At 39.5% G+C, this 11333-nt stretch overlaps 1 long non-coding RNA gene across 2 annotated transcripts in view; it reads right to left on the bottom strand.

Moving 5' to 3' along the window:
- Positions 1-572: 572 nt before the first annotated feature.
- Positions 573-11333, bottom strand: part of LOC116689783 (uncharacterized) — a 13408-nt gene continuing 2647 nt past the window's right edge. For both annotated transcript variants that reach the window (XR_004332094.1, XR_004332095.1), the window contains one exon: positions 573-664. This is a non-coding gene — a long non-coding RNA (uncharacterized LOC116689783). The remainder of the gene's footprint in view (positions 665-11333) is intronic.

Genomic DNA, 11333 nt, shown 5'->3' with positions numbered 1-11333 from the left:
TCCCTCCAGCTTCTCGAGCCAGAAGAGATTTCCCCCCCAGCAGTGGGGGTTTCCATTGTGGATCTGAGTTAGGTAAAAATAGGCAAACTCACATCAGCTAACGGAACTGTGTCCACGTTCGAACACTTTCTGGCTAAAGTTCTATCAACATATCTGTTCAAATACGAATATAATTATTCTATTAAATTGTTCAGATAATTTAATGGTTTTAAATGAAAGTATACGTTCTTACCTTTCTAACGGTATATTGTTTAATACGCTAGCCTTGGCCATAACCGGACACCGCTATTTCCTGATTGTAAACAATGGGCTCTGCTGGTTTTTTGGAGGTACATATATATATATATATATATAGCTTATTTTTATAAGTTTCCCTTCGGGGATCAATAAAGTATTTCTGATTGTGATTAAATATATGCAATAAAATACTACTTTTTACCAATTTACAACAATTGCATGAAAACAACCTCTATATATATACATATATATATATATATATATATATATATATGTTACAATATATGGTATCCTTAGTTTACTTTTCTTTCTTACCTTAAAAGATCCATTAGAGTATCAGCAGTGGAGAAGTCGTGATCTTTGTCTTCACTTGTTCTATTATCCCCAAAAGCAGTTCCCGGGTGGATTAACAATACCAGGGTTATCCCTACAAGACAGAATGGTTACGCATAAGAAGCTAAAACCCTGTATCTGCGATTGCCTTCTCATATAACAGAGGAGGCTGGTCCATAGAGGCAGTGGTTGGAGGGTAATTTGTGGAATTATTGAATACTTAATATCCATCATTTATGAATTATTCAATTCTCTGTTTTTGCAAAAAATAACATTCCCAGTATTTAATTTCTGATTAAAATGCTTCAAAAGCGACACCTGCAGGACAAAGGGCAGTCGGGGAGGCAGTTAATCAGGAAGTTGTTGTAACTCAAATGAACGTTGTTCAGTCCGCCCATAATTTCTAATCCATGATAAGAGTTCAGTCTTGAGGACATCTGCATGCCAATATTGACTCATAGTCGTAGCCAGTGAAAGGAATAACAACGTTATAAATAACTTAGAAGTAACAAGTAATCTAATTGATTACTCTTCCGATCTTAATAATGCCATTACCGTTACTGCTGAAAAATTGTGGCGTTGTGTAAAATTATGCTGCGTCCCCCCTCTGTTGACTGACAGGCTTCTAGTGACACATTACACACACAAACACACACATTTGTTTGTTTTTTTCTTTGCTTTTTGTGAGGCACCAAAAACAAAGTGCTTCACATGGCATAAAACTGTAAAAAGCAAGAAAACAAAAATACATAATTATAAAAATAAAATAAAAATCAATCTCGTTTTAATCAGGCATTGATCATTGCTCGTCTGTTACTGACGACCTCGACTCATTAATAGAAGTTTATATGTTACCGTGAAGAAGTAAATGGTATTTTGTCTTGGATCTGTTCACTGCGGGTTTTCAGGGACTTTGTGGTTGTACCGCTAAAGCATGGAGTGAAAAGTTGGATCAGTCGGTTTGAAAAAAACCAAAAAAACACACACATCACTTACATGTTTCACAGTTGCAACTTGGGAATAATACCCTGATGAGAAAAATGTCCCCCAAATCTGCCCCCATCATCGCAGAGCCAAAACACGCCTTCGCCAGCCCATGGGACGATACCACACCCTTAAAAAGAGACAACCTCGAGCAAAATGGTAAAATCGCTGCAGAGAGAAGAAACAGGTTCACGAACTGAAACTTCCCAGGGCAGTCCAACGACCATCATCCGACTCTGCAAAAAATACAACGAGTATACGGAGGACGATAGAATTCGGAGGCTCCATGTGGAATCACGAAACTGACATCGATCAGCCTCTCTCTGATCGTAACAAGCGTTGAGAAGGAGGCCATGCCGATCTGAAGGTGGCTCTCAACACTGGTCAGTTAAAGGTGTAAAATAGCAGGGCTCCATTGCTGAACAAAACTCCTCTCGGTACCAAGTTGAGATGGCGAGAGGGTGTCGCATGACCATCCCATCGAGACAGCACCAATGCGTGAATGTGGTTCAGGAGGACTTCTAAACGGAAAACTTTTACTGCGTTGATGAAACGGATCTCACACGAAGCTTATTCCAGCCATTTCAACACCTTTCTATCCATGCAAAACATCGAAGAGAAAGTTATATGAGATTAAAGTAGATGGAGGGGCTTTTACACGGGGACGTTCTAAAACGCTTAACGTGAAAGTTAACGTGGTGTAATGCTACCTAAACAACGATCAATCATCACAGATTTAATCATGGCCAATCTGGCCATAAACACTTAAACTGGCAAAAAAATAAACTGAATTCCAACTATTATAGAAAGTATCTCACGGTAACGTCTGTTATTCTTCAATTTGGTGTCTATGTCTGGAGAAAAAAGCTTAAGTGTGCTTAATGCAATCTAAACATGTTCAAGTATCAACATATGCTCTCACATAGACATCATAACAGTGTGAAAACTGTCAAAACAACCAGGACCAACGTCCTATTATTATGGACGGTAGATGACATTAGCGGTCTGCTTCTTAACAGGATAATTGTAGTGAAATAGCTTAAATGTGCAAAAAAGCTTAACGTGGCTAAGTACCTACAAAAAGATCAATTATCACCATATTTCTGGCACTATGCGCTCATAACAGTGAAAACTGTCAAAAAATCAGACCCAAAGGTCCTACTTTATGGACGGTAGCTGACATTAGCTGGTCGCTTCATTAAGGAATTATAAGGAAACAGTTAACGTGAAAAAGCTTAGCGTGGCTTAAGGTACCTAAACACGATCAATATCACCAATGTTTCCTCCACATAGTGCTCTCAGAACCAGTGGAAAAACTGTCAAACAACCAGAACCAAAGTCCTATATACGGCGGTGACATAAGCGTGTCTGCTTAATAAAGGATACTGTAGTGAAATAGTTAATGGAAAAAGCTTAACGTGGCAACATGTACCTAAAACGACCAAGATTGTCACCATATTTCTGACACATATTGCTCCTCATAACCAGTGAAAATGTCCAAAAATCAGGACTCCCAAAGTCCTATTATTATGACGCTAGCTAACAAAACGGTGGTATGCTCAGTAAAGGGATATGTAAGGAAAAGATTAACGGCAAAGATTAACGGGCTAATGTACCTAAACACGATCAATATCACATATTCTCTCCACATATGTCCTATAAACAGTGAAAAACTGTCAAAAATAGACCCAAGTTCGTTTTTCCTATTATATGGACGGTAGCTGACATAAAGCGTGTCTGCTTAATACGGGAATTATAGGAAAAGAGCTTAACGTGAAAAGCTGAACGTGGCTTAAATGTCCCTACAAAAACGGTCAATTGATCACCATATTTCTCTACAACTTGCTCTCAACCGTGAAAACCTGTAAAAAATCAGACCAAGTAATATATTATGGACGGTAGCGACATAAGCGTGTCTGACTAATATAAGGGATATTGTAAGGAAAAAAGCTTAGACGTGAAAAAAGTTAACGTGGCTTAATGTACTAACAACGATCAATTATCACCATATTTTATCACTATGCTCCTCATAACAGTGTAAACTGTCAAAAAAATCAGACCAAAGTCGCTATTATAGGACGGTAGACGACATTAAGGCGTGTGTCGCTCATTAAGGGATATTGTAAGGATAAAACGTAACTGTGACAAAGAGGTTAACGTGGCTATATGTACACTACAACAACGGATCAATTATCACCATATGTGCTCTACATATGTCCTCATAACCAGTGAAAACTGTCAACAAATCAGACCCAAAGTCCTATTTTGGACGGTAGCTGACTAAAGGTGTCTGCTTAAATAAGGATATTGTAAGGAACAAAAGTTAACACGTGAAAAAGTTAACGTGGCTTACATGTACCTAAACAACGTACGTATTCACCAATTTCTTCACAATTGCTCCTATAACCAGTGAAAAACTGTCAAAAAATCAGACCCAAAGGCTCTATTATTATGGGCGGTAGCTGACATTAGAGCGTATGTGCTACTAAATAAGGGATATTGTAAGAAAAACTTAACGTGATAAACGCGAACGTGGCATTAATGTACTAACACAACCGATCAATTATAACCACATCTTCTCTCACATAGTCTGCACCTCAAACCAGTGAAAACTGTCAAAAATCAGACCCAAAAGTACTATTATTATGGACGGTAGTGCATTAAGCGTGTCTGCTCATTAAGGGAGGGGGGGGGTATTGTAAGGAAAAAGCTTAATAGTGAAAAGCTCAAGGATTAATGTACCTCAACAACGATCAATTACACACAATTTCTCTCACAATAGTGCTCTCAAAAACCAGTGAAAACTGTCAAAAATCAGGACCCAAGTCACTACTATTATGACGGTAGCGTGACATTAAGGTGCTGCTCATTAAGGGATATGTAAGGAAAAAGCTGTAACGTGAAAAAGCTAACGTGGCTAATTGTACCTAAAACAACAGATCATTTATCACATTTTCCTCACTTTTGCTTTCTCAACCAGTGAAAAATGTCAAAAAATCCAGACCAAAAGTCATATTATGTGACGGTAGTTGACATTAAGCGTTCTGACTTCATTAAGGTAGTATTATAGGCAAAAGCTTAACGTGAAAAAAAAGCTTAGCGTGGCTTAATGTACACTAAACCAACGATCACTATCACCATATTTTCTCTACATATGCTCCTCATAACCAGTGAAAACTGTCAAAAAATGCACCCAAAGTTCATAGTATATGGACGGGAGCTGCCATTAAGCGTGTAGCTGCTTCATGAAGGAGAAAAGCTAACTGGAATGTAGCTTCGAATTCGCCCCAGAGTCGTAGAAGAATAGGCTAAGCCCATCTATAAGCCATTGGGAACTGGTCACTCCTATGGGGCCAATGAAAATGTGTATGTGATTTGAAACTCCTGAATACGGCTCTAGGGACATCTTACACACTGTCAGCGGCACAGACCTCATTTTGACACTTGGCCACAGTAACCGTGGAGCTTCGTTATGTCAGCCTTCTATTGCAGTTTCTATGCACTCAACAGCCTTTTTAAAGGCTATGTCAATCAGTCTAAACGAAAAAATAAAGTGGCTTACACGAAACATTACTAATTTCTTTGGGCTGGGACAAGCTAATCACAGTAGTACTGCATTTTAAATGGATTACAGATTACTAGGTAGTAAAATTCACCCAACGCGGAAAATGATAACATAAGGACATGAGACATACCGGAAGCGAGGTATCTCCAGGAGGGGGAGAAATTTTTAAAGAACTAACGAGTGACAACCGCACATACTCGTTTTTACACCTGTATGTAGATTGTTCAGCCAACTTTGCAAAAAACACTTGTAACAGTTAGGATGAACTCAAAAAACTGCACGTTGAGATGAGCGTGCTCTAGAGATCCTCGTTGCACAAACTCTATATTTGATCACATGTGTTAGTGTACCATTAGTTTGTTTCCTCTTTTTGATACGTTTTTAAACATGTTGTATTGTGTCTTGGTATGTATTAACACAAATTGTTTTGTAAAGGTTTTTTTCTATTATAGCGTTTGTGTTATAGTGTTAGAATCTAATAAATAAAATTCAAATAACCAACGCAGAGTCTTTTTCTCTCATTATAATCTCAACATGTCAGAGACGCGTATCATGAAAAAAATTTATTCAACCCGCACACCCAGGTAGCTTGGTGGTGTAGAACGCCTCTGTAGAGGAGTGCATGCTGAAACGGGCGAGACAGTTGAGTGTGAAAAGGTCAAGACTTTTCAGAGAGGACGCATCACGCTACACAGGCCAGTCCAGAATACCGTTACCAGAAACAGAGTTTTCGTACCACGCTTTAACCAATTTCAAACCGACTATGCGACATGCAAGCCTTAGCAGATAATAATGCGGATATAATTATTATAAAAAGGCTTACGTATGCGCTCGTAAAGAGGAAAACTGGATATACGATGTGTGAGGCCCTTGAGTCAATTTTGAAGAGAGTCAGACGCCCTTAAAACTACAAACCGACGCAGAAAAGAATTATTAACAAACGTTTTGAGATCGCTAGCTGTGGAAAAGTGTGATGCGTGTTTTTTCATTAAAACTTTGTTAAAAAAATCATTTTCCTGCGTCGGTTTGTAGTTATGGACCGTTATAATAGTTTATGTTTTTGCCGTACGAGTATGTTTTACGTGGCCGGTGAGACAGGGTAGAGAGCATTACCTTTACCATTACCTTCCATGCATGAACATAGCACGGGCTGGAAATACTGCACTTTTGGCAAATAGAGATGCCCCAGTATTTCAGACGAAAGGGGAGTCATAGTACCCATTAGACCAGAAGGTCTCTGGCACGAGTTAGTTTAATTCTCAGCTCAACAGAGTCAGCACAAAGTCTCTAGTAAAAATACATCCCGTGGAGAGGAACAGTCAGGGGTGTAGTTCCGTGTGAATTAGAGGTGCGTGAAAGGGATCTCTTGTTTAATCCTCTATCGGGACCATTGTCGATCTCTAGAGTCTACGGCCCCGGCGGGTGTCTTTGTAAAAAGACCGGGTGAGAAACTGACTCGCTAGCGATCTCCTGAAAAGTGGAGTAGTGTTAATCATGACACGGTAGGGGTGTGTGGCACTTGATGTGAGATCAATCTTCCCCCAAAATAACGTCGCATGATCGAAGATGTATTCAGAGGGTAGTTGATAAGGCCACCGTCCCATGTGTCCGTCGCGTTGGTGATTTTCACACGGAGATGTAGCAAAATATCGTTCAGATCCAGATACTTTCACCGTTCTGGGATAAAAAATCTTAAGACCTCCGTCTGTGATAGCTGACAAGGGGGAAAGCGTGTATGTACCAGTGTATGTTAATCTTCGATGGACTGCTGGGCTATAGGTGCTGTGGGTGCACTTGGGGATTTATGGTGTAACAGAGCCATGATTTTTTTTTTGTAACTCACAAAATCTGAATTAAATATGTCAGAGCTCTAGGGGGACTTCCTCTTGTCTGCTCTCTTCCGCAATGTCTTTCTCTTTTTACTAGCAGAGTGTTTTTTTAGAGGTTGAGAGGCGTTCCCTGGGGGTCTCCTTTGTCTACGCCAAGACCATAATCCCCCTGACCCCTCTGTTTTGGTCACCGGTGACACATTTTCCAACACGACGAACACATCCGAAGCAATGCTGCTAGTACATGACAGGGGGCTCCATAAAACCGGTAAATTTCTCCCACCTGACTTTCGTAATAATGTACAAATCTGTGAGGATCCTCTCGAGTCTGCATCGTATCGATATCTGTCACCAGGATTAGATGATACTGAATGATGTGGAAAATCAGATAATTTATGTATACCCCTGTTTTTAAACTAGGTCTAAAATGGAGTTTCACCAGAGTCTTCCCGGAGGTGTGACTTCAAAGTAATTTTGATCCTACTTTAATCTCAATTAATGTTTTCAATGTGTGCTTGGTTATGGTATTTAGTGACAGGGGGAATTGCGTGGTTTGTCACCGTATATCCTTTAATGTCCACGGTTCTCAGAGCGGGGCATAAGCATCACCGACCATCTGATAACTGACCGGTCTGGTATAAAAACAGATGATAAAGACCTCCTCAGTCCGAGGGGTAGGGAGCCATCTTTTCGTAATCGATCCATGTTCCTGCCTCAAATCCAAGCATGTAGGCTGACGAGAGATAAAATCGTAGATGGTAATTACCTCGCGAAATTCAAATCTCTTTTGAATGTAACTAAACTGCGACATATATCAGAACCAATCTTCCTAAGAAAGCCATTAACTCTGTCTTGAGCTATCCGGGTTGTTAATAACTCCTCTGAACCCTGCTGTTGGACCCGCTTTCAGGTTCACCTCCAAGGGTCTTTTCGCCATTCAAAGTAGGCATTTCTCATTGGGTATATTAAAAAGGTGTGAGGATATGAAATCTCCATAAGGCAACCTCCCATTTTCTTTGAATCGATATGTTGCGCTAAATCTATGCGGTTAACTGGAACTTTGTATCTTTGAAGACATTAGGCTGGCGTTAGAGGGCAGCGGAACGTAAAACCCAGTGCCTTTGCACCGTACATGATGCAAAAGCACAGCGATTCTTATACATTTATTATTTCCTCGCCTTGATCAGCTGTTGAATTTCTCAGGCCAGTTTTTCCAAAGTACAAAGACTTGTTTTTCGCCTCTCACGGTACGTTGTTCAGAACCTCTCGACGTGGTAGACTTCTTTCCTTTTTTACTTGCAACTCTGCCTCATAAAAGAACCTTGGATGGCTTCACGTATAACCTCAGTTGTACACAGGAGGCCCACGAGGGTATGCACTCTGAAACTGGAAACACTTCGTCCGTAAAAACTCTGTTCATACTTTTTATCAAAAACACACCTCTCAATTTTGATATTTGGACGAGGTCCCCTCCAAAATTTTTCTTTAATTCGGTTCTGTGTTGCAATGATTACCGTACAGATTTTCAAACACTTGATCAACGTTTCTGCAGTTACTGCCGTAGGCAAAATTTTATGCTGATGTGATACGCTGATAACCCTTTCACAAGTCGTGAGACATCGTGATATTGCATGGTGTTGTTAGCTGTAAAATATCTCCCATTCGGCTTTTTTAAAGTGCGATCAAATCGTTCAACCACAGAGGCTTTGAGATCGCCAGCTGTGGAAAAATGTGTGATGCTGCCGTGTTTTTCATCAGAGCCTCAAAACGTTTGTTAATAAATCTTTTCCTGCGTCGGTTTGTAGTTTTAAGGGCGTCTGACTCTTCAAAAATTGACTAAAGGCACCAACATGGATCCAGTTTTTCTCTTTAGAGCGCGTACGTAAGCCTTTTGGGAAAACACATCTATGACGTTAATAAATAATTAATCCGTCATTATATCTGCTAGGCTTGCGTGTCGCATAGGTCGGTTGAAATTGGTTTAAAGGCGTGGTACAAAAACTGTTTCTGGTAACATGTATTCGACTGGCCTGTGTAGGTGTATGCGTCTCTCCTGATAAAAAGTCTTTGACCTTTTTACGCTAACTGTCTCGCCCGTTTCAGCATGCACCCTCTACAGAGGCGTTCTACACCACCAAAGCTACCTGGGTGTGCAGGGTTGTCATAAATATTTTCATGATACGCGTCTCTGACATGTTGAGATTAGAAGAGGAAAAAGACTCTGCGTTGGTTATTTGAATTTTTTTTAAATAGAATGTGAACAACATATACATACAAAACGCTATAATAGAAAAAACTTTAACAAAACAATTGCACGCAGTTCAAACTGGGTCCAGGGTACAGCGCAGGGAAGCAGGCAGGATGACGGGGCAGGGAAACATACAGGGAATACTGGGAGCAGGGAGGGAAGCCGGCAACAGGACTGTCATCGACCGGCGTGAAACAGGCTGCATGCAGGAACCGGACAAAATGACAAAGCACCAACAAAAGGAACAAGGAGTTAAATAATGAGGTAATGGGGAAAAGGTGAGACATCAGGTGAATCAAATTAGGGCGGGCAGGACAATCAGACAAGCCAAAGTAAAGCTAGACAAGACAGGAAACCATACTACACAACTAAACAGGAAAACAGAACAAGCAGGCACACAGGAGGACACAAGACAGGATCAAACAACACAAGACCGGGGAGAGGCTAAGACAAAAAAACAAATGTCAATCTTGGCAACAGTTGCTCTACCACTCATATATGTATATCACTTACCGAGAATAACAGACCGCTGATTTGAAAAAAAAAATCTTTTCCACGAAATGTAAGGCCAGCATTGATGAGGAAATCCCTCCAGCTTCTCGAGCAGAAGAGATTTCCCCCCCAGCAGGGGGGGTTCCATTGTGGATCTGAGTTAGGTAAAAATAGGCAAACTCACATCAGCTAACGGAACTGTGGTCCACGTTCGACACTTTCTGGCTAAAGTTCTATCACATATCTGTCAAATACGAATATAATTATTCTATTAAATTGTTCAGTAATTAATGGTTTTAAATGAAAGTATACGTCTTACTTTTCAACGGTATATTGTTTAATAACGCTAGCCTTGGCCATAAACGGACACCGCTATTTCTGATTGTAAACAATGGGCTTGCTGTGGTTTTGGAGGTACATATATATATATATATATAGTATTTTTATAAGTTCCCTTCGGGGATCAATAAAGTATTTCTGATTGTGATAAATATATGCAATAAAATACTACTTTTATACATTACAACAATGCATGAAAACACCTCTAATTATATAACATATACTATATAATATATATTATATATGTTACATAATATGGTATCCTAGTTTACTTTTTTTTTACTTAAAAGATCCATTAGAGTATACAGCAGTGGAGAAGTCGTGATCTTTGTCACTTGTTCTATTATCCCCAAAAGCAGTCCCGGGTGATTAACAATACCAGGGTTATCCCTACAAGACAGAATGGTTACGCATAAGAAGCTAAAACCCTGTATCTGCGAGTGCCTTCTCAATAACGAGGAGGCTGGTCCATAGAGGCAGTGGTTGGAGGGTAATTTGTGGAATTATTGAATACTTAATATCCATCATTTATGAATATTTCAATTTCTGTTTTGCAAAAAAATAACATTCCCAGTATTTAATTTCTGATTAAAATGCTTCAAAAGGACACCTGCAGGACAAAGGGCAGTCGGGGAGGCAGGTAATCGGAAGTAGTGTTGTAACTCAAATGAACGTGTTCAGTCCGCCCATAATTTCTAATCCATGAAAGAGTTCAGTCTTGAGGAAATCTGCATGCCAATATTTGATCATAGTAGAGCCAGAAAGGAATAACAACGTTAAATAAATTAGAAGAACAAGTAATCTAATTGATTACCTTCCGATCTTAATAATGCCATACCGTTACTGCTGAAAAATTGTGGCGTTGTGTAAAATTATGCTGCGTCCCTCTGTTGAATGACAGGCTTCGTGACACATACACACACACAACACACACATTTGTTTGTTTTTTTCTTTGCTTTTTGTGAGGCACCAAAAACAAAGTGCTTCACATGGCATAAAACTGTTAAAAAAGCAGAAAACAAAAATACATAATTATAAAAATAAAAATAAAAATCATCGTTTTTAATCAGGCATTGATCATTGCTCGTCTGTACTGACGACCTGACTCATTAATAGAAGTTTATATGTTACCATGGCAATTAGTAACATGTTACGGGTTGAAAAAATCTGCAAATACAAGGTGACAAGGACTGGTGAGGTGTGTTTTAAATAATGAAAGAATACACTATTGTTTCATCAATAAAAAGGGCATCTTTCCAATAAAACCATGACCAATTTTAGTATCTTATATTTGCATTGTTGGGTA

Source organism: Etheostoma spectabile, chromosome 5 (assembly GCF_008692095.1).
Source record: "Etheostoma spectabile isolate EspeVRDwgs_2016 chromosome 5, UIUC_Espe_1.0, whole genome shotgun sequence".
NCBI lineage: Eukaryota > Metazoa > Chordata > Actinopteri > Perciformes > Percidae > Etheostoma > Etheostoma spectabile.
This window is presented reverse-complemented; position numbering and strand designations above follow the sequence as displayed.